Below are 24250 nucleotides of genomic sequence, written 5' to 3' on the forward strand. Positions count from 1 at the left end.
CTGTTATAGTCACCCAAACTGTCTAAGACAGCAGCCATTCAGATTGAAGCAGCATGACAAAAGAGACAGGCTGTTGAGAGCTGTCACTATGCCTGCTACTATGAACCTTTTTTTTTATTTTTTATTTTAGTTATTAAGGAAGTGTATGGTTACATTGCTGCTAGCTTTCTAAGGTCAAATGTATTTATTATTGTGCAATGAGATCAGCTTTGTGTGAAAACAAACTTAAGAGGCCACATTTCATTGGAGAAACTCAAAACACATGTCTTTGGGTCCCTTCATGTAGCTGGCACCAGAAAATGATGTGATACTTGTTGAACTATCTTTCAAATCAAAGAAATTCCTGGAGAATGTACTCAACCAAATCAAAGGGATGTCCTAAGAAAGAAAAAGGAGTTATATCCAGGAAATAAGGAATGAAATCTTGGAGAAAGGCAGAGGGAATGTTAAGTATAGCAGAAAACCAAAGGCCAGGTTATAATTGTTCTAAGAGGAACTCTGTCCAGAAAAGAAGAAATGGCTGAAAACATATCCCTGGTCCAAGTAATCTTATGGATCATTGTACTGAGATGTTAGCAGAAACAGTAGGAGGAAATGGCAAAAAAGAAAAAGAAAATTTCCAGGCTCAGTGGTGCATGCCTGTAATCCCAGTGGCTTGGGTGGCTGAGACAGGAGAATGGTGAGTTCAAAGCCAGCCTCAGTAAAAGTGAGGTGCTAAGCAACTCAGTGAGACCCTATCTCTAAATAAAACACAAAATAGGGCTGGGGATGTGGCTCAGTGGTCGAGTGCCCCCGAATTTTTGCTAAGGTAACTTTGGGAAAACTGAAAGTATAAAGGGAAACTAATCATAATACATTATGATGTTCTTATGTAAATGATATTTACATAGCATATAAGTGGAAACTCTGAACATGTATTTTACCCAACTTGTAATCCAGTCACGTGGGGAAAATAGAAGAGCAGATGGAGGCGTAAGAGAATATCCTCTTCCATCATAATAGAAAAAACATGGATGATGTTAAAAATTGATTAATGATACATAAGAGCACATGCATGTTATTTAAAAGTACAGATACTTGAAAATGTCAGTAAAAAGCCAGCTAAAAGTAAAAATTTGTTACATTTGGAGAGGAAGATAGTATTTACATTTTGCAAATTTTCAGTATTACTTGACTTTAAAAATTACATGTGTGAATTATTTTCATAAAATAGTAGAAAGCTGAAATAACCCATGTGAGCTCTCCCATGTATGAGTTCTTCTTTTCAGGGTATTATTGTTACATGAAAGAGTCTTGCTTTTTTAGGTAATGTGAAATCTAGCAATATCTGCCACTGCTGGGGGGGGGGGTGGTGGATTTGGATAGGGATTGGATCTCAGATTCTTCACTGTAAAGCACAAGAGGTTTGGCACATATGTAATCACTGGCCTGTGCCAGCACTATTATGGTATGAATAGAACCTTTTATGCAACATGCGCACACTGACAGAATGCTGTCACACACGAAAAACTTGGTAGCTGTCAAAGTCATGGCTTTGATGTGGACCATGGAGCTCAAGAAATGAAGAATGTCTTAAATCACTGGTCTAAGACCAGGAAGGGTAATTGTGAGAAGAGAACTCTAGTACATTAAGGAAAGAATAAGACAACATGGTTTGAACCTCTGGAATGATTCTTACCTTGCAGAGCAAATGTAATAAAATAGAGTAATATACTTCGCCACCACACTTTGTAAAACAAAAATTCTGTATAGACATCACTAATGTAGTTTGGAAAGCCATCGACACACTATAGGAGGAAGAGCTCTGACCTGGGAGCTAAGACTTTTGCATTCTCGCGTTGATTTCTGGGGAAACTTGGACAAGTCCTTTGTCCTAGCTTCAGGACTGGGAAACTAAAGGATGACTTGGGTGAATTTCTCCCATTAGCAAAAGGGGGAGAGGAGATCAAACCTGGCGTGAGTAGGGTTGTCCATGGAACTGAGAGCAAAACTTCATGAAGGACAGGAGCCAGGTGTTCAGGAGCTTGGGCAGCACTGGTATCCCAGAGATTGAGCAACCAGGATGGAACATGGACTCATTCAGTCAGCATGAATGCCTACAGCCAGACTTTAGCAGGGAGCTAGAGGCCCTCAGCTGATCTGAGGACCTGTTGGGTCAAAGAAAAACCCAGGTAGTGGTCACAGAAAGGTGATAATAGAGAGGATATTCAGGGTTGTGAACCAGCAGCTATCCACCAGCTGACCTGGAAGCATTTCTATAGTTTAACAACCTGTAAGCTACTTTGGAGTGCTCCTACCAGATGCAAGAGCAGCACCTGAATGTAGGGAGCTATCATTCCTTCCGGTCTCACTGTTAGGATGAGTTGAGATAAAAGTTCAGCTAACATGTTTCTCTACCCTTGTTTCCCACCACTTAATATTCATATTTGAGGGAGGGAAGAGTATTTGGTTGGCTTGGTTTACAGCTTATGCCTACACTTGGCTGGGGGAAACAGGGCATCAGCACCCCAAATAGTAGCCACCCCCCAACATCCCTGCAACTGTATCCAACGGAGTGGAGGCAACTTCCAAAGGAATGTAGAGCTTTTCATATCTCACTCTAGGGTAAGATACAAAGTTTTGAGCAGCTACAATGGCAGGGGCATCCATCAATTAGAAAGAACATGGATCCTTGAATTTGGCGCAGGGTCCTGAGGTTAACTGTTACCAGCTATGCTGCTGCAAGATCAAGGCAAATGCAAGAGTGGCAGGAGCAAGAAGTTAACATTGAGGGGGAACACCAGACCAGGGATTGGGGACTTGGACCCTGGTGATTATTGGTCATAGCCGTGGCATGGTATTATCAGCTAGTTCTTATCTACTGATTGCGTATGAAGGGGGAAGGGATGCTGGGCTTGAGGGGATCACAGCTGACTGACAGAGGTACTGAGGTGGAACTGCAAATAATTCATTCAGCTGGGCACTGTGGATTGTTACAGCATGCTTGAGATGTGATGGTATAATTGGTTTTCATTATGACTAGGAGATAGGGTGGATGCGGATGCAACTGGAGTTCGGCCTATGGGGCTAGGAATGATAAATGTTCTACAGAGTTTGGGGCAGTAGTCCTGCTGTCCTGCCCAAAATGCCAGCAGCACTTTTTGTAAGAAGCATTGAGAGGCTGGGTTTTAGCCAGTGGCAGAATGCTTTCCAAAGAGGCCCTGGGTTGGATACCAAGCAACACACACACACACACACACACACACACACACACACTACATTGAAGAGAGAATCAGAAGGAACTGCTGAAGAGAGTATAGCCACATGCAAGGGGCAGAAGGGGTAGAGTACCATTTGAGTAATGTAGTTTCCATAAATCCCTGTCATTGAATTCAGTGACAATCCCTTAAGATTTAATTAACTAACCTCTTCTTACATATGAGGAGTTAGGGTTAAAGAGGCAAAATATCTTTAGTAGGGAGAAAATAGGCAAAGGATAGTCTTTCAATTTAGGTTTGAGTCCAAAGACTTCCTGCAAGATTTCAGGGGACTAAGAGGAGTGTGTGTATGTGTGTGTGTGTGTGTGTGTGTGTGTGTGTATGAGAGAGAAAGAGAGAGAGAGAGAGAGAGAAAGAGAGAGAGAGAGAGAGAGAGAGAGAGAGAATGTCCTTGGGGAGAAATAGGATTATCGTCATGTTACAAACTCAGGATGAGACTCAACTGTGGGAAACTGGAATTCCTAGATAGAAAGGAGAAATATTTGTGCAGCATCTTCTGGTCTTGGTGCTATGATTCAGCACCCCTCAGAAGCAGACTCTGAGGAAACACTTTAAGATAAATGTTGATTAAACACTCCTCCAAGGACTGGAAATTTACACACCACCGAAACTATATGGAAAACCGATGGAAACCAACTAAGCCGACCTAACGTTAACTAACATTTATTTACTAAAAAGTTAAAGAGATAAAGGAAGGATGAATTCAATTTTTTAAGAAATAAGATTTTATGTCACTAAATCAATACAAATCATGTACGTTTTTTTTTTTTAACAAACATGCTTTCTTGTTGATTATGGAATTTTGCGCATGTATTTTGTTTTAAAACCATCAGGTAATCAATCTTCTCTTCTCAATTTTCTGTAATTAAGCAATTGTGCTCCCCCTTCGTCTTTTACCTTCAACCTGTGCTAACGTGCAACTATCGCCCCTAAGGGAATTACCAGAAAAGTCGGTACCAGTCATCAGCATCTTGGTAGGAATGAAGAGCATAAGAGCAAATTTTCGTTAGTTACGTGGGGAATAGAATAAGCACTTGTGTGTGTGTTGGGGGAGAGCTAACCAAAGTAGTAACTGTCTCCAGGAATAAAAACTCCATTTAGGGAATGCTACTTGTCTATGGCGTGAGTTGCTAGGCATCTTTCTAGTTCCCGCCCTATTTCGAACCCCGCGCAGACACCAGGTGGCGCTGTCGTCGCTCTGGCAGGACTGAGTCGAGAGTCCTCGGTGGGCGCTGCTGTTGTAAAAGGCTGCTCGGGCCGTCTGACCCCCACAGAAAGGCGTTCAGTGAAGCGCGGAAGCAGAACGGCGCCTTACTGAGGCCGCGCCCCGTGGTTGAGCAGAAGCCAATTTCCACCCCGACCAAGGGACGCAGGGCGGCGGCGGGAGTTGAAGCCCGCCCTTTCCACTCCAACCGCACCACCGAAGGTGAAGTTCAAGAGCATGGGCAGGGGTGCAAACCCTCAAACTGGAGGAACGCAGAGGAGGCGGCTCTCTGCAGTTTGGATGGTTGGAGTGCGGGAAAGATCACCTTGCAGGGTGTCAAACATTACAGCCCCTTTCTGCTGGATTCTCAGCTGAGCATGATGGAGGCAGGTTCCAGGACTTTCTAAGGGTACCCCTTGCCCTTTCTTTTCCTTTTCACCAGCCGCCAAAGGCTGGTGATGATATACTGTCTTTTCAGTTTTCCAAGGCAAGAAAGTAATTTCTCACAAAAATAGGGTCTTGGTAAATTCTCAGTTTCTACGCAACCCCTCAAAACATTTTGTGAGTGAACCACAGTTTAAGATATAAAGAATTGGATGCATGGGATTTGTTAAGTAGGGTTCAAAAAAATGGAAAGATGACTTCTTAAGAGGGCCCAGAACGTAGTCCTGAGTCCCTAGGGAAGCAGCGCCTGGCTCTAGAGCTCCTCTGGTTGATTATTCACGTCTCAGGGTAGAACTTCCCAAAGGATGATCCGCATGGATCAGAACCAGAACCACCAGGTGTTTGATAAACGCAGTCCCTGGCCCCAGGACAGATCTGTCAATCAGAATCTCTGGGAGTGGTGCAACCACATGAACCTGTCGCTATTCGTCTTTTTAGTACCAACAAAAAATGGCAATTTAATACCCCCAGATGATTCTTCTGTATGTTAAAGTTTGACAGTCATTGCTTTGGCGTTTATACCCCACTTGGACTTGTTCGGAAGCATAGGAAAGACCTAAGGGGGCCTTTATAGGCACGTAGTCTTTAAGGCGAAGGAAAGGCGGGTCTTTGGGAGTGGAGAAGTGGACTCACAGCACCTGGAAACAGGAGGGCACAAGGCCTTCCAGAGCGCTCAGGGGGTCTGTTTTAGGAGATTTGCTATAGCCTCTGTCCCGGTGGAGGGGAGAAAGCGGCTTGCTCCCGGTGCACTACACACAGCTGCGGTGCGTACCTGGGGCGGCCTCCAGGTCTTGAGGAGAGAGGGTGTGTGGCATGGGTCGGGCTGCTCTGCTTCTCTTGTGGGGCGGGGATGCGGGAGAGGAGGAGAGAAAGTGGGGGACGCTAGGGGCTTGGGCCTGCCTCCCACCTCCTCACCTCCCGCCCCCAAGGCCACCGTCCGCTTTATAATTGGCTGCCCAGAGCCCTTCCTTTTTCTCTTATCTGCCTGGGCGCACAGCGGGAGGGAAGCGCTGCAGAGGCGGAGGCACCTCCGGGCGGCCAGGAGTGGGAGCCGGGGAGAGAGAGAGCGACGAGGAGAGTGAGAAAGGCTAATAGAAAAAAATTATTATTATTATTATTTTAAAGGGCAGGGAAACAAACAAGGACAGTGCGCCGCTGGGAACCAACTCGCGGCGGGTCTTCCCTAGTTGCCAAGAGGTTCCCAGCCTGGGCTGGAAGCTTGCCTTTCACAGGTGAGGTCTTTCTCTGCTCTTCTTTGGCTTGGTTTGGGAAAAGTATATTCGCAGGAAAGGAAAAGTGGAGAGAGCGAGCCACCTGCAGACGCAGTGCAATTGCCCGGACCTTCTCTGAACGCGCGCTCCCAGGATGGCGTGGGGATCTTTGTGGTGGGATAAGAACGTGCACCCAGATGCCTCTTCGCCAGGCTCTCTGGGCAGCAAGATGGGTGGCACTGCGTGATGGGCGTGCAGCGACAGTGGAGATACTGTGGCTCCTGGGTGCTTCCCCTGTGCTTGCGTGCCGGGAGCGCGCGGCTGGAAGAAGCGGGATTTGGCTGCAGGAAGGTGGAGTCCAGTGTTTCCAAAGGGTTTTGTAAAGGCGACTAGCAGGGAAGGGGCTTAGGAATTTGTCTTGAAGAGTTGTGTGTGCATAGTGAACACACTGTTCTTACTTAGATTGTATTTGGTATCGCTTGGGAGAGCAGCCTATGGAGATCGTGGGAGACAAAGCTCACCCAACCATCTAATGCACTGTCACAAATTTGGGTAGCGGAGGAACAGGCGCTGGGCGCTAAGGGAAGCAACCGGGCAGAGCGCATTGTTAGAGGATGGTGGCGCTAACGCGCTCCTCCATGTCTCTGCTTCAGGAACCCCGGACGCTTCCTATGCTTTGCATTGTGTCTGAATCCAGGAGGCTGGGGCTCTGAGTTCACCTCCATGCTCTGATGTTGGAGGATCCCTTCCTCCTAGCTTCTTCATCCTCACTTCTTTTCTGTCATTCCTCTGGATCCCTTCCTACTTTATGTCCTCTAGTACGCAGCACCTGGGCGGAGAGGCATCCTCAGAACCTGGAGTTCGGCGCACAGTGCATAAAGCTCAGGCAGAACAGGGCAATGGCTCGGTCAAGAGGAGCCGCGTGGGTCATTAAAGTAACCTTAGTCAACGACTAGGACCTGGAGGTTGCCTGCAAATCTGAGATCACAGATTTCTGTGGTTGCTCAGCTGACTTTGGAGCTGGCTTAGGGAATGGGTCCGAATGAAGCTTGTGTATAGCTCTCTCGGGGGCCTGTTTTTCCCCTGAACATTGTTTCTGGGGGTTGCTGTTGACAGTTCCATTCCTTCGGAAAGTTTTGGACTCCCTTCTGTAACTTTTGGAGAGTCCTCTTCTGGTGGCAGCTAAAGGAGTGGGGGTGGGGCGGAAAAAAAGAGGATTAAGGGACTTTGGTGGCTCTGTGGAGAGCAGACTTGAAAACGAGTTTTCCTGATCCTCCCTCGATAGAAGCATAGGACCTCTCATCGTCAGAGGACCAGGAGGCCACTTGACATTTGCAGCATGGTAAAGAGGCCACTTGCCAGTTCAGTTCAGCAAACAGGCTTAAGCTTTGTGCAATAAGGAGGCTGGGTGTTCGACTGCTGACAAGGTAGTTTAGTGCCGCAGGCAGAGAGCTCGCTGGTCAATGAAGAATGAGTGCACGAATCAATGGAATTTGGAGTTTTGGTTGCTCAAAAGAGCAATTTACATGGATCTCCTATGAACAAGGATTCAGTGGCTTGCTTGTTGTAAGACAAACTTTAGGGTAATTTTGTTTTAAAAACATCTTTAATGAAAATTAATTCCCATACCAAACAATTTGCCCATTAAAGTATACGGTGCACTGGTTTTTAGTCTATTTGACTCTTAGTATATCGGGCAACTATCACCATAATTTGAGAACATTTTAGCACTCCTAAATAAATACCTATTAGCAGGATTATATGCCTATAGTTGAACTTGGTGCAGGATTATATACCTGTAGTAAAATCCCTATAACTGTGAAGTGAGCAGTGACTCCACAATTTTTCCCAACATGCCACCCTGGCTTATGGTTTTCATATGAATGGGACTATATAATATGTGTTATTTGTGACTGAGTCTTTTGACTAGCAAGATATTTTCAGGCATCATCCATGATGCATAGGATGTATTTTACACTCTCCATAACATTGGGCACCCCCTCCTGCTGAGGAGGCTGGAGCCAGAATAGACCTGAGCCTCCACTGCAGCCCTGACCTCCTGCAGGTCCCTTTGAAAGGAGGAGCCACAATGGCAAGGCCTCTTAGTAATTCCCTGGGCAAGATTCCTTGGAACCTGTCAGGATTCCTGGAGCAGTTCTGGATGGGTCCCAGGCTTCAGGATTGATGGGAGGAGTTCTTTGGCCCTTATCCTACTGCTAACAGTCCAGCTGAGGATTTCAGAAAATGCTTGGGGCCTTCCATGCTTTTCAGAATCAGCCAGGGTCAGCCTTACGAATGGTTGAGCAAACTGATATGATTTAAGGGGGACTAGGGAGAGACCTCAGCCTGTGAAGAAAGACCCCTTGGGGTGTTCCCCCTTTGGATCTAAAATATTTCCCAGGGTCACCTAGTAAAACACGAAGGTCTTTTGCTTATTTTCAGTGAACAGTCTCTGCAGCGATGTGACTAGAGCCACATTTGCCAATCAGTCTTATCCGAATTCAGCCAAATGACTGCTCTTTTCCTGGCTGATGCAGTATAAACTAAGATTCCTTTAAAGAGACAAGAGCTGCCTTGAATTGCTGCAGGCTGAGGCATTGCTATTTAAACAATATAGGGCTAACAAATTATCTGGGATTATGGCAGTTGTTGAGAACAAAGTTATTGGTAAATGAGACACAAGATGATTCCCCCAGGGGAATTGGCAGTGGAGTGGGAAGTGGGGGGGGGGGGGTTTAAAGAGAATTGACAAAAATAAACTTTCTTCTTGGGAGATTTGCCCCCAGATAGTGTTGGATGTCAGGAAAATAATCATTCTCCTTTTCTCCTTCTATAAGTAAATAAAAAGTGGCAGGTATCTAGTTACTTTGAACTTTGAATGTAAACTGCTTCCTGTTTCTGTGGGGGTGATAGGTATGTGTGTGTGTGTGTGTGTGTGTGTGTGTGTGTGTGTGTGTGTGTGTGTCTGTGTGAATGTGTGTTAGAAATTGTGTTACCCAGCTTTCTATCACTATAACAAAATGCCTGAGATAATAAACTTATAGTAGAGAAAATGTTTATAGTGGTTTACAGTTTTGGGGGTTCTAGCCCATGAGCAACTGGCCCTGTTCTTTTGATCCTGAAGTGAGGCAGTATGTCAAGGTGGGAGCATATAGTGAAGGAAAATCACAAGTCTGGGAGTTAAAAGAGAGAGAAAGAGAGGAGGGGGTCTATGTTCTCACGATCGCCTTCAAGGGCATACCCCAATGACCTAAAGACCTTGCACTATCTTCTCCTCCTAAAGTTTCCACCACCTTGCAATAACATGCCCTGAGGACCAAGCCTTTAACCCATGGGCCTTTGGGGCACACATGATCCCAAAGAGCAGAAGTATTGACAAAGTTATTTGTTAGGTATCTGTCCTTTTTTCTTTTAGAAACATACTCATCTTTCCTGAACTTGGAGAAATAACTGTTTCTCCTTTAGTGATGAAACCACTGAGCCTCATGGAACTAAACTATTTTTTGTGGGATTAAGGTTAAGATGATTAAGAAAAGTCCATATGGAATTTGAACCCGGATCACATTGGACACTTTCTTGACCAGCTTCCCTGCTGGGGAGTCACTTGTGACTGCAAGTGGCTTGGGAATGATGTGACTGAGGCCACACACTCTAGGAGCTGGAGAAGAGCATGGAAGGCAGACCGAGATGAGGGAGATTTGGGCTTGCTGCCTCTGTGCTCCTGCGCATGTACCTTTACATCTCTAGCTTTAATTTTCCCATCTGGAAAACTGGGATAACAATAGCCATTTTATAGGGTTGTTTAAGGTGATTTAGTCCAGAGCCTGGAAGACAACAATGATTTCTCTTTTCTCTTGCTTCTTTTTTTCTTTTCGCTTAAAATTTCATTTCACTATTTTCTTTCCTGGCTCTCTTGTTTTGTGGGGATAGTGAATAGAATGGAGAGTGTATGGGAAGTTCAAAGGGTTGTGTGTCCGAGCTAAGATTTAGAGCTGAGTCCCCGTTTCCTCAAGGTCACATTTTACCAGTGGACCTGTTGCACTTTCTGCCCATGGGCCTTTGTTGGAGCTCTCCCGGTGGGTTTTTTGTAACTTTGAGTTTTAGGGAGCAGTGTTTGATCTCTTTCCCCCCACCCCAGGAATTGCTTATGAAAACTGGTCCAGAGAGAGGCTGGACTTGGCCAATTCTGTCAGAATGTCTTAGGACACGTCGGTCTAGGGGCAGTCAGGGGAGCCTTAATGGGTTGAAGCTCTGTTCCTGGATGACTTTCTGACTCTGCTTTTGCAAAGAAGAGAACTGAATCAATCTCCAAAATGATATTCTACTGCTGATTTTTTGCTCTGCTTTTCCTGCACCCCCCAGTCTGGCCTTCTATCATGTACTGGCATTGTGCTAAACATTCAAAATAGAGCAGTGGGTAATGTACTTTGTTAAGTAGAAATGAATATAACCAGCTAGAGTAGAGTATTAAGTGCTACAGAATGAGAAATAAAGATTATTCCTATAGGAACCAAACCAAACCAAAACAAAACATTTGATCATAAGTGTGGAAAATCAGGGAATCCTCCCTGCAGGAAAAGATGTCTAAGAGATGCACAGCTACCTTTTTTACTGACTATAAGAAATTGTGGTTAAAAATAATATTCCATTCTTTAAAAGAGAAGCTATGTCAGTCCTTAAAAACAGAAAGGGTGAGGGGGTGTGGATAGGAGCCAGATGATGGAACATTCCTGTGTCAAGGAACTGTCAGTCCAATTTGCCATATTTTTGGAATAGCTCTGGCTCCTATCACATAGAATTTAGAATATCTAGTTTGAGACTGTTTGAGCAGATGCATTTCTGAAGCTAATGTACAGTCAAATGTCACGCATTTGAGTAACTCATAGGACTGCTGACTTCATAGGGTTTTTTCTGTCATTTAAAAAAGTCAGCCCCTCTGGGTCTATGCCCTCCAGAGAAGAAAACAGCACCCTTTCCCCTGGGTAGCACAGCTCTTCACAGAGGCACACGCCAGCAAGCAGAGTGGCTGACCATTTCAAGTGTCATTACCCTAAACCAAGTACAAATTGTGCAGTAATTCAGCTTTGGACCATATGGGCATCAGCCCTGAGCATCCAAACATTGATATTTAACTCATTATCCATTGGTTGCTCCTTGCATATGAGAATTTGTTTAATTATGGGTTAAACTGCCCATCTGGAGGTATTGTAGTCTCCCATATCCAGACAGTAAGAGCAATTACCACAGCCATGAAGTTTACTGGAGAGTCGCAGCGGGAGGAAGGACAGATGCATTTGTTGGAGGCCTGGTTGATGGTCCTGCTAGTTGATGCCCACCAGGAATAGCTCCCAGCTCCTGAAGTGACAAAATTGTGTCAGGATGCAAATCAAATAGATTGCTAAGTACACTGTGGCTTCAGCTGAGGTATTTTTCCATGGCAAAGCTTTCCTGATGAAAGAAACAGGGCAATTTTTCAATTTATTTTTGGAATAAGCACCTTATCTCACTGTACTAGCAACAGTTTAGAGACTGGCTTTTTGCAGGAGTGCCTGTTGAGGGGACAGTGACCTGCATCCTTCTGTCTTTATCCTCCTGTCTTCCTGTGTTTCTTCTGCCTCGTATCCTCTTCTTTATCACTTCCCTTTCTCTTCTCCTTTCTCTCACTACCACTTCACTATTTCCTTTCTCTTCCTTTTTGATGTTTCTGTCTTGTGCAAAAATTACCATGAATTTGAGCCTTTTGTCTTTTAAAAAGCAAAACAAGGTGAGCCCCAATACCCAAGATAAGAAATGAGACTGGAAAACAATCACAAAATTACAGGAAATTAAAACTTTGGTAATTAAATAGTTCTATGCCAGTAAATTATAGAATCTGGATAAAATGATTATTTTTAGTTTTCGACATAGGATATCATTAGAATGAGTCTGATATTAAGTTCTGACAGCTCACACAGGATTCATCACTTTTTTTTTTTTTTTTTTTTTTGTGGTACTGGGGCTCGAACTCAGGACCTTGTGCTTGTGAGGCAAGCACTCTACTAGCTGAGCTATCTCCCCCGCCCTGATTATTTTTAAACAGAATATAAATCACTAAGATTTATCCTAATTTATACAGAAATTATAAATAAAAAGGCACAAAAAATGAAAAAGCTATAAAATTTCATCTCCCCCAAAGTACTAATCCCATGGTTTTGCAACAGCATGCTAACAAAAATGTGAAAAACCAATAATGCCAATGTCTTGTTATTACAACCATTGCATTGTATGGTAGGTAGAAAGAAGGAAGACTGAAATTTTTTGTAAAACCATAAAAATAAAACTAATATAAAAACTTGACAGTATAATTAAAAAGGAAGCTATAGGCTAATCTCACTTACTGGTCAGTCAGTATAGTTGTTAATAGCAGATTAACAAAGAGAACCTAGTAATACATCAAAAGAATGATCCACAATGATCAAGTGTCCAATGAAAGTTCAGTATTAGAAATTGATTAATATAATTCATTGTAGTAGGAGGCTAAAGAAAAAAAAATGTAATCCTTTCTGTGTAGCCCTCTGCAAAAATTTAGCATTTTGTCAGATTGATAACTCAGTAAGATCTACACAGATGGCTCTTTACTTAACATGATAAATTTATAACAGTGTATATGCATGTCTTTTACCTGCCTGTGTATCCATATATTATTAAAACCAAAGTCATGTAAAAGAAGCATGTCCATGAAAAGATAGAACAAGATAAGATGTCCACTATTAATATTTTGGCAAAGTAGCCAAGGCAGGAAATTTGGAATGTATAGGAAAGCCATCATTTGCAGAAAAAGTTGAGGAAGTGAACTGTTATAAACTTTGAGACTTTGGAAAAAACGTTAAGCTATTATCAATACTAAAAATCTTTAATAAAATGATAGATTACAAAACTAATATTAAAATAAAGTTATATTAAGCAACAACTTGTTTGAAAAAAATAGCTAAAGAAAAATCTATTCGTCCCACGAACAGTGGCGCAGGAGACTGAGGCAGGAGGATCACAAGTTCAAAGCCAGCCTCAGCAACTTAGTGAGACCCTAAGCAACTTAGCAAAACCCTGTCTCAAAATAAAAAATAAAAAAGGAATGGAGATGTGGCTCAGTGGTTGACTATCCCTGGACTCAATCCCCTGGTTAGAAAAATAAAATAAAATAAAAACCCATTTACTTGAGAAATAAAAATAAAAAATATCTAGAAATAAATTTATTTGACAAATTTATATGACAAACTACATAAAATGCCTGTGAGGAAATGAAAATGACTTGAAAAAACAGAATAAATGTCCCCCTTGATGGATGGAATATTATTTAAAAGTCACCATATTTAAATTGATCTAATTTACCATAATCCCAATTTTGAGGAATCTGGGTAACCAGACAAGAATAGTCAGAAAGAATGTTTAAGAGGAGATAGTAAAACACATCATAAAATGTTGATATTTACAATTATTTGGTAGTCCCTCATGAATGGACAAATCAATAGAAAATAAGAGAACATTTCTAATGTGTATACAAAAGACAGATTTGTCCATAATTGGTATGGGAGTAACTGGCTAGACACCAAGGGAGGGGGAAGTTAAAACCTTTATATTTGCATCATAATGAATTTTAGTAACTAAAGATTTAAGTGTGAAAATTGAAAACATAAGAATAATAAGAGAAAATATGGGGAAATGCTATAGTTCTATTTGTTTTGGGCTATTATATAGAAATAGAATTGACTTTTGACCATCTATGTCCTTCAACCTTTCTAAATTTACTATTAGATCAAATAGGTTTTAATTTTTTTGGTAGTTTTTTTAGGATTTTCCTTGTAAAAAATGATGTTAATCGTGAATAAAGACGCTTTTACTTTTTTCTTCTCACTCTTTTATATATTTTTTTCTTGTCTTATTGCACTGGCTCAAACCTCTAGTACAATGTTCAGTGGAAATTGAAATAGTTAACATCCTTGTTTCTTCTTCATCTGAAGAAGATGGAATTCATTATTTCACCATTAAATATAATATTAGGAGTGAGTTTTTCATAGATTCCCTTATCATATTGAAAAAGGTTCTTTTATTCTTAGAGTACTGAATTTCTTTTTAATTTTGAATGGGTATTTACTTTTTCTCAAATCATTTTTCTGTATCTATTGAGATGATAGATTTTTGTCTGTCAACATGACATGGATATTAATTTTAAAATATTAAATCAAATTTTACATTTCTGAAAATAAACCCCACTTGGTCATGATTATTATTATTTTTATATACTGTTGAACATTATTTGAGAATAACATTCCTTTTGTGAAGGAGTTTGTATCTATAGTCATGAGGGATATTTTGCGTGATTTTGATTTTATATAGTGATGTTTGATTTTGATAGGTTATATTAGCCTTTACCTCTGTTTTCTGAAAGTATAGGATTGGTATTATATCTTCCCTAAATATTTCATAGAATTTACTAGTAATGCTATCTGGGGCTATAACTTTCTTTGTGAGAATAATTTTAATAAAAATTCAATCTTCTTAATAGATATAGGACTGCTTGGATTTTCCATTTCTTCATGTATCTCTTTCAGCAAATTGAGTTTTCAACATTTTTTTCCTAGTAAACTAAATTGTTGGATTTATTGTCATACACTTATTAGTATGTTACCCTTTTAAAAAATCAACAGTTTATGAAATAAGTAATGATATCCTCTTTTATTACTTGAATTGTTGATTGTGTTTTCTATGTTTGTTTCTTGAGCACACTTTCTAAAGGTTTAATGTTTTGAAGAAGCAAATTTTGATTTTGTTAATTTTCAATTAGTTTTATATTTCATTAATTTTTGCTTTTTCTTAGTAGCCTTCATCAATTCAATTTTGATTTAATTTACTCTTCTTTTTTTTGGAGTCTTCAAATGGAAAGCTAGAGTATTGATTTCAAATCTTCTTTTTTATATAAACATTTAAAATTATTGATTTCTCTAATTCCTTAATTGCATTTCACAAAATTTTATGAATTTTCTTTAAATTTTCATTCCTTTTGAAATATGTTAAAATTTCCAGTTATTTCCTCTTTAACCCATTATTGAGAAGCATGTTGTTAAATTCCCAAGTATTTTGAATTTATAAAGGTTCTTGATTAATAATTATTTTAAATTTAATTCTTTTGTCAGAAAACATACTTTGTAAGGTTTCAGTTTCTTGAAATTTATTGTGCTTCATTTTTTGGTATGGCCTATTTGTTTTTTTTTTTTTTTTTTTTAGTACACTTGAAAAAAATGTACATTTTGCAATTGGGTAGATGTATTCAATAAATATTAAATAGTTGATGGACTTGTTCAAATTTTTACTAATATTTTGTCTATCTGTTCAATTCCTCAGAGGAGTATTAAACCTCCTCCAGTTCTCCTCATGAATTCTTTATTTTGATCAGTTTTGGCTTCATATATTTCTATTATTAAATGCATATGCATTTATGATTAGGTTGTTCTGATTAACTGACCCTTTGTCATTCTGAAAAGTCCAGAGTTTGAGGGGGGTTTTATGCAGTTTTTGCCCCCTCCCGCACTGTGGCTCACTTTTTTTTTTTATTAAAAATCATAAATTTACATAGGGCAATGTTGTTTGATTCATTCTATTATTTTTTTCCCTTCCCCCCACCCCTCCCACCCCTCTTTTCCCTCTATACAGTCCTTCCTTCCTCCATTCTTACCACCCTCCTTATCCCTAACCCTAAATCTAACCCTAACCCTAACGCTAACCCCTCCTAACCCCCATTATATGTTCTCATCTGCTTATCAGTGATATCATTCATCCTTTAGTTTTTTGAGATTGGCTTATCTCACTTAGCATGATATTCTCCAGTTTCATCCATTTGCCTGAAAATGCCATAATTTTATCATTCTTCATGGTGGAGTAATATTCCATTGTATGCATATGCCACAGTTTCTTTATCCATTCATCAACTGAAGGGCATCTAGATTGGTTTCACAATCTGGCTATGGTGAATTGAGCAGCTATGAACATTGATGTGGCTGTATCTCTATAGTATGCTGATTTTAAGTCCTTTGGGTATAGACCAAGGAGTGGGATAGCTGGGTCAAATGGTGGTTCCATTCCAAGCTTTCTGAGGAATCTCCATACTGCTTTCCAGAGTGGCTGCACTAATTTGCAACCCCACCAGCAATGTATGAGTGTACCTTTCTCCCCACATCCTCGCCAACACCTATTGTTGCTTGTGTTCTTGATAATTGCCATTCTAATTGGGGTGAGATGGAATCTTAGGGTAGTTTTGATTTGCATTTCTCTTATTACTAGAGATGGTGAACATTTTTTCATATATCTGTTGATTGCTTGTAGATCTTCTTCTGTGAAGTGTTTGTTCATTTCCTTAGCCCATTTTTTGATTGGATTATTTGTATTCTTGGTGTAGAGTTTTTTGAGTTCTTTATAGATTCTGGAAATTAGCGCTCTATCTGAAGTATGAGTGGCAAAGATATTCTCCCACTCTGTAGGCTCTCTCTTCACATTACTGATAGTTTCCTTTGCTGAGAGAAAGCTTTTTAGTTTGAATCTATCCCAGTTGTTGATTCTTGCTTTTATTTCTTGGGCTATGGGAGTCCTGTTAAGGAAGTCTGATCCTAAGCCAACAAGTTGAAGGTTTGAACCTACTTTTTCTTCTATAAGATGCAGGGTTTCTGGTCTGATTCCGAGGTCCTTGATCCATTTTAAGTTGAGTTTTGTGCAGGGTGAGAGATAGGGGTTTAATTTCATTCTGTTGCATATGGTTTTCCAGTTTTCCCAGCACCATTTGTTGAAGAGGCTATCTTTTCTCCATTGTATATTTTTGGCACCTTTGTCTAGTATGAGAAAATTGTATTTATTTGGGTTTGTGTCCATGTCCTCTATTCTGTACCATTGATCTACCTGTCTATTATGGTACCAATACCATGCTGCTTTTGTCACTATTGCTTTGTAATAGAGTTGAAGATCTGGTATTGCGATACCCCCTGCTTTGCTCTTTCTACTGAGGATTGCTTTAGCTATTCTGGGTTTCTTATTCTTCCAGATGAATTTCATAATTGCTTGCTCTATTTCTGTAAGGTACATCATTGGGATTTTAATTGGATTTGCATTGAATCTGTATAGCACTTTTGGTAGTATGGCCATTTTGACAATATCAATTCTGCCTATCCAAGAACATGGGAGATCTTTCCATCTTCTAAGTTTTCTTCAATTTCTTTCTTTAGTGTTCTGTAGTTCTCATTGTAGAGGTCTTTCACCTCTTTTGTGAGATTGATTCCCAAGTATTTTATTTTTTTCGATGCTATTGTGAATGGGGTAGTTTTCCTAATTTCTCTTTCTGAAGATTCATCACTTATGTATAAAAATGCATTGGATTTATGAGCATTGATCTTGTAACCTGCTACTTTACTGAATTCACTTATGAGTTCTGAGAGTTTTCTGGTGGAATTTCCAGGTTCCTCTAAATATATCATCATGTCATCAGCGAACAGGGATAGTTTGAGTTCTTCTTTTCCAATTCGTATCCCTTTAATTTCTTTGGTTTGTCTAATTGCTCTGGCTAGAGTCTCAAGAACGATGTTGAATAGAAGTGGTGAAAGAGGGCATCCCTGCCTTGTTCCAGTTTTTAGGGGGAATGCTTTCACTTTTTCAACATTTAGAATGATATCGGCCATGGGCTTAGCGTAGATGGCCTTCACAATGTTAAGGAATGTTCCCACTACCCCAATTTTTTCTAGTGTTTTGAGCATGAAGGGATGCTGTATTTTATCGAATGCTTTTTCTGCATCTATTGAAATAATCATGTGATTCTTAACTTTAAGTCTGTTGATATGGTGAATGACATTTATTGATTTCCGGATGTTGAACCAACCTTGCATCCCTGGGATAAAACCCACTTGATCATGGTGCACTATCTTTTTAATATATTTTTGTATGCGATTTGCTAAAATTTTGTTGAGAATTTTTGCGTCGATGTTCATTAAGGATATTGGTCTGAAATTTTCTTTCCTCGATGTGTCTCTGTCTGGTTTAGGTATCAGGGTGATATTGGCTTCATAGAATGAGTTTGGGAGGGTTCCCTCCTCTTCTATTTTATGGAATACTTTGAGAAGTATTGGAATGAGCTCTTCTTTAAAGGTTTTGTAGAACTCAGCTGGGAACCCATCTGGTCCCGGACTTTTCTTTGTTGGTAGGCTTTTGATGACCTCTTCTATTTCATTGTTTGGAATTGATTTATTTAAGTTGTGTATGTCCTCCTCATTCAGTTTAGGTAATTCATACATCTCTAGAAACTTGTTGATGTCTTCAAGGTTTTTTGTTTTGTTGGAGTATAGATTTTCAAAATAGCATGTAATTATGTTTTGTATATAACTCGTGTCTGTTGTGATATTTTTATTCACTCCGAATTTTAGTAATTTGAGTTTTCTCCCTCTTTCTCGTTGTTAGTGTGGTTAAGGGTTTATCAATTTTGTTTATTGATAAAAGAACCAACTATTTATTTTGTTAATTTTTCCAATTGTTTCTTTTGTTTCAATTTCGTTGATTTCAGCTCTGAGTTTAACTATTTCCTGTCTTCTACTACTTTTGGTGTTGGTCTGCTCTTCTTTTTCTAGGGCTTTGATCTGTAGTGTTAAGTCGTTTATTTGTTGATTTCTACTTCTTTTGTTGAATGCAACCCATGAAATAAATCTTCCTCTAAGTACTGCTTGCATAGTGTCCCAGAGATTTTGATATGATGTGTCTTTGTTCTCATTTACTTCTAAGAATTTTTTAATTTCCCTCCTGATGTCTTCTGTTGTCCATTCATCGTATAATAGTGTATTATTTAATCTCCAAGTATTGGAGAAGTTTCTGTTTTTTATTCTGTCATTTATTTCTAATTTCAGTCCATTATGATCTGATAGAGTAGAAGGTAGTATCTCTGTCTTCTTGTATTTGCTAACAGTAGGTTTATGATAATTATACATAATATTGGAATTCATTGTAGCATATTTATACATGCACATAATATAATGTGGTCAGTTTCATTCCTTGGTACCTCCCCTTTTTCTTCTCTCCCCTCCTCCTTTCCCAGTTCCCCTTCCTGTACTTTACTGGTTCCAGGGCTTATTTTTAAGGAGACCTCATTAGCTAATCCTGAAAATGCTCTTTATGATTCTGTCTGTGAGGAGGATGGTATTTTCAGTGGAGAGAAGAAATAAGGAATACCTAAAATGTTTTATTTACTGGGGTGATATATTGGGTCTATTTGTTGTTATTGTAACTGTTTTTGTTTTTAAATTTTTAATGCTGCATGTCCTAGATTATCAATAGACTGTAAAGTTCTTCCATAAAGTGAATATTAAAATATTAATATTATTTGGGGAAGGCAATTTAGAGGCCATATGATCACTGCCCCAAATTGGATAACATCTCTTATGGATAAAAACGTACCCATCTTATGTCCCCAAACTTATAGTAAAAGAAAATAAACCCAGCACAGTGACACACCCCTGTAGTTCCAGCAACACAGGAAGCTGAGGCAGGAGGATTACAAGTTCAAGCCCAGCCTCAGCAACTTAGGGAGACACTGTCTCAAAATAAAAAAGGACTGAGGTTTAGCTCAGTGGTAGAGCACCCCTGGATTCAATCCCCAGTACCAGTAAACAAATAAACAAACTACTCTTATCATTAGAATTAGAATTTGGATTTGGATCAGACCACTGATCCAAGTTTTGTTATCAAAAGTTGCACAAAAGAAACCAATTTTATCTTTTGAATGAAAGCTCTTCACGTATATGAAGATGTCTGTTATGTATCTCTGATTCTTAGTTTTTCTAGGTTTGAAGCCTACTTAATTATTACCTTTCCTTCAAACTTTCTTTGCATGAATCTGTCAACTAACTGCTAAGTCTTTTTCTAAGTCAGTGTATTGCTCTTAAGTCAGTTTTCTCACAGTTTCATACAGTTGATTATTTTAAACCTCTATAGAACTCTCCTCTGGAGAGTGATAAAAATGGTTGGGAATATATTTCAAAAAATCTAAAGCAAGTCACCCATGCAAATAATTGTTGTGTCTGTACTCATCTGAATCTTCAGTTTCTGTTTAAGCCTTTCTGCCAAGTGAGTCCCACAACCTTAATATGATGGAGGAATAAAAAGACTTTTGTTCTTCTTCTCCTTCCTTTTTTAGCATCTGCCAGCTAACAAATCCATTGGCTATGATTATTCCCCTTCCTTTTGTGTTCTTGCAGCCTGTTGCTGACATGCTACTAATTAGAACTTTTTGAGTGCTCTTCTATCAAATCATCTTAAAGATAGATATTATCTTCTATATTTCACTGATAAACAATCATAGAGTAGTTATACCAGTTAGTTAGTTAAGGACCCTAACAGATTACTGCCAGAACTGTCCTCCTAACTCCTGTTTTTCCCTTCATACCATCTTGTACTAACTTTCCATTATATTTCCTTCTTACTTCATTTAGTTTTTCAATGTGTTTGCTTATAGTCTTTCTTCTCAATTAAGGTGTGAGTGTGCTCCCTAAAGGGAACTCATGGCCTTAAAGTTTTGTGTCGTCTTTAGTACCAAGTGCAATGTTTTGGTTATATGATAAGGTTCTCAGTAAGTTATTGTTGGAATAAAGATTCCAATACTAAAAACCTCTCAGGGTATAGGGTTTCTGGATGGGCATATGCCAGATAACTAATGGCAAGTTTGTTTACATTTACAGCTTGTTTTGGGAAGTCATAGTAATTGAATAGAATGTTGCCCAAGGTTTGTATGTATACATGTATATAAATCTTGGGGTGGGGGTATGAGAGAGAGAGAGGTTTACAAAACCTTTAGAAGAAATATTTTAATGCATTTTGATAAAACTGGCTGTGCTGGGAGATTTTTGGGTGCCTGGGATCACTGACTAATGCCTGTACTCAAGGTCTTTGCTCCTTATAAAACCCAGCTACACAAATGGAATTAGCAGACACCAAACCTACAAAGTAGAGGAGGAACAATTTAGCACTGATGAAGCTAGTTTTAAGTTACTGATTTTAAGATCATGATTGTTTTCTTCAAGTTGTAAGGAGTTTTGATTACTCTGGATGTAAGTGATTTAAAAGATACAAAATTTGTGAATAATTTATACCAGTCTGTGGCTTATTTTTCATTTGTGATATCTTATACTACATATTATCAACTCTCCCCAAATTCAGTTTATACCTTCTGAGCTCAGACCTAAATAACCATTTCTAGCATGATGTTTTCAAATTAAATATATATATATATATTTATATATATATAAACCCAGGGAAAAAACCATCAAGGCAGTATTTTTTGTTTTGTACAGGCTTTTGGGAAAAGTTCCAACAAATTAGACTTTGACATTTTGGTAAATGTTAAAATATCTCATGGCACTTTAGTAGAAATTGGGATTTTTCTTGCCCCTACTTTTCAGTCCAAAAGTTTGGGGACTTGGCAGAAAAGCTTGGGAAGCTAAAATTCCACTTTTTCCAATATGCTATTGCTCATCCTAATTTAAAATAAACAACAAAAAAGAGAAGAATTTAAAGATAGGCTCTGCCTACAATTTTTTCCATGTAAATAATACTTAGTTTCCAAAAATGTTGCCAAGACTAATGTAGCATTGATTTAGTCATTCAGTTAATTAGTTAAACACACAAAAGCAGATTAACTTCCAGGGTTATATGTTAATTATTTCTTTGAAACATCTGCACACAGGTATTTCAGTGCTTTGTTGAGAACAGAGAAAAGCTTCACCTAACTATGACTTGAAAAATGACCTTTTAAAATAGTGTCATGTGATGTCTGACATGTGTCCTGATTTTTTTTTGTTTCAAGTTTTGGTATCAAGGATTGAACCCTTGGGTGGTTAACCACTGAGTAACATTCTCAGCCCCTTCTACTTTTTATTTTGAGGCAGGGTCTTGCTAAGTTGCTTAGGGCCTTGCTAAGTTGCTGACACTGGCTTTGAACTCATGATCCTCCTGCCTCAGCCTCCCAAACCACTGGGATTATAGGCTTGAGTCACTGAAGTGTCCTGAACTTCATGCCGAGACATATTAAGTGGCTGTTCATGTCCTGAAGTGCATGCCCGAAATAGAAATGTGGCCTATTTCTTTACCTTTTGTCTCATGCCTTGTTCTGGCTGACCCCTCTGGTTATATCACTGGAGACAGAAACTCATAGAAAGAACACTTCATTTGAGTTGAGAATGTGGTTCTACTGCTATATTTTTCTTTGGATGTATGTGATCTCTACCTGTGTGACTAGCACCTTTACTGATGCATTGATTTTCTAGGGCTGAACCTGGCTGCCGTATCTTTTCAGACCCCCTGTATTCATGCCTTCCTGTTGCTCGCACCCCTCTGGACAATCCACTAAGCTTGATTTACCTGTCTCTATAGCGTGAGGGTTCTATATATGTTCCAGGGCTTTTTGTCCAGTGTTTTATCAAAGCTTCTACACTATTTATCCCATGTCTTTTGTGTCCTAATAAATAATTGGTTTGCTAATCAGTAATAAATTAAATCAGCTAAAATGCCTTATAGATATTAGTCACTTAATATGTTGCCTATTCTTTTCAAATTTCTTTATGAATGATTGCTTAAGGGGAATACAATTCATTTATTACTCTCTATATACTATATTATTCTGAAATAAAGCCTGAGTGTCTTACTCTCTACATACTATATTATTCTGAAATAAAGCCTGAGTATCAGGCTTAAGCATACAAATTCTTTGAAAGTTCATAAAATTGTTTTGGTATATTCATTGCACAGCAATAATAAGTAAACAACAAAAGCCGAAAAAAGAAATTCAGATAAACATAAGAAAGCAACTATGAGTGATAAATGCAAATTTTTGGTAAACAAAAATAATACTGATAATTTAGCAAAATAGTTATTCTAAAATATTGCAAATTGGACAAATCTGTACCTTATTTATTTAGGAGGGAAGAGAGAAGTCTGAAACACACCAATGTAATACACACAATATAGCTATAAATAGAAAAGAAACATTTTAACTTGAGGGATAATATAACTACATGTTAATAAATATGAAAATCCAAATAAAAAAAATAATTTAATGGGAAAATATCCAAACTAGAACCAAGAAGTAGAAAACCTATGTAAATCTATAAACAGCAACAAAAAATTGAAAAAGTTGTATAAGAATCAGCATCAAAAAGTGAAACAGGTCCGTTTGATGGTCTCATTCCTGATATTTACAGATTTTCATGGATAAATCTCAAACTTAAACTTTTGCAAACTATTGCAAAGCACTGAAAATATAGAAAAATTTAATTTACTTTCTGAAGCTAGAAGCTGGACACCAAAATTTAAAAAAAAAACTGAAAGTCATTATTGGTTATTAAAATACATTCAAAAATTAGCTATATGAATTTGACATCATATAAAAATGATAATACATTGATACAATGAGTATAAGAGAGGAAGGAGGTTTAGAGGTGGCTTTTGACTCCAGGAATGTCTGATTGGTCGTTGTTGAAAGAGATTCTATGGCAATCTGGTGTATTACTGGGCTGCATGAATTCAGCCTAGGACTAAGAGTTCAGGCATCAGAACACTCTGTGCAGGAGGCTCTCACTGATGAACAGAACCTTGGAATCCCTGAGACATATCCTTGTCCAAGTCTCACCCCACAGGGACCCAGCTCTTGTCTTCAAAGCTTTGGATGTTATGTCAATGTTAACGGGAATTTGGGTAAAGCAAGCAGCGGCAAAGGGCAATGTTCCCAAGCGAAGGCTAAAACTGAGGCCATCTCCTGGACCTCTTTTGTGAGTTATGCAATCCTCCTGTGGAGAAGCTATTTTGGCAACATTCAGTGCTGCTTGAGTACAGAGAGGCCCAATGGGAGACAGCTAAACTGGTCCTGGTCAACTCCCTCCTCAATGATCCCTCTTTCAGGATCACCAAGGAATTCATTCATTATGGGAAGTGTTCAGGAAGCAGTTACCTTAGATTTGTCACTTTAGATTTGTTGATGACCCTGGCATCAGTACTGGACCCTAACTCGCCTTTGGAATCAAATAAACACAGGGAAGACTACATTTGGAATTTCAGGAGCAATGCCCATTTTGCAACTACTGCAC

The 24250-nt window shown here is 39.2% G+C and overlaps 1 protein-coding gene across 4 annotated transcripts in view; it reads left to right on the forward strand.

The window, feature by feature from the left end:
* The first annotated feature begins 5893 nt into the window (after positions 1–5893).
* The window catches only part of COL14A1 (collagen type XIV alpha 1 chain), a 220956-nt gene continuing 202599 nt past the window's right edge, over positions 5894–24250 (forward strand). For all 4 annotated transcript variants that reach the window (XM_079140174.1, XM_079140175.1, XM_079140177.1 and 1 more), the window contains exon 1: positions 5894–6137. The gene's annotated coding sequence lies outside the window, so the exon portion shown is untranslated. The remainder of the gene's footprint in view (positions 6138–24250) is intronic.

The sequence above is a fragment of the Sciurus vulgaris genome (genome assembly GCF_902686455.1).
Source record: "Sciurus vulgaris genome assembly, chromosome: 1".
In the NCBI taxonomy this organism is placed as follows: domain Eukaryota; kingdom Metazoa; phylum Chordata; class Mammalia; order Rodentia; family Sciuridae; genus Sciurus; species Sciurus vulgaris.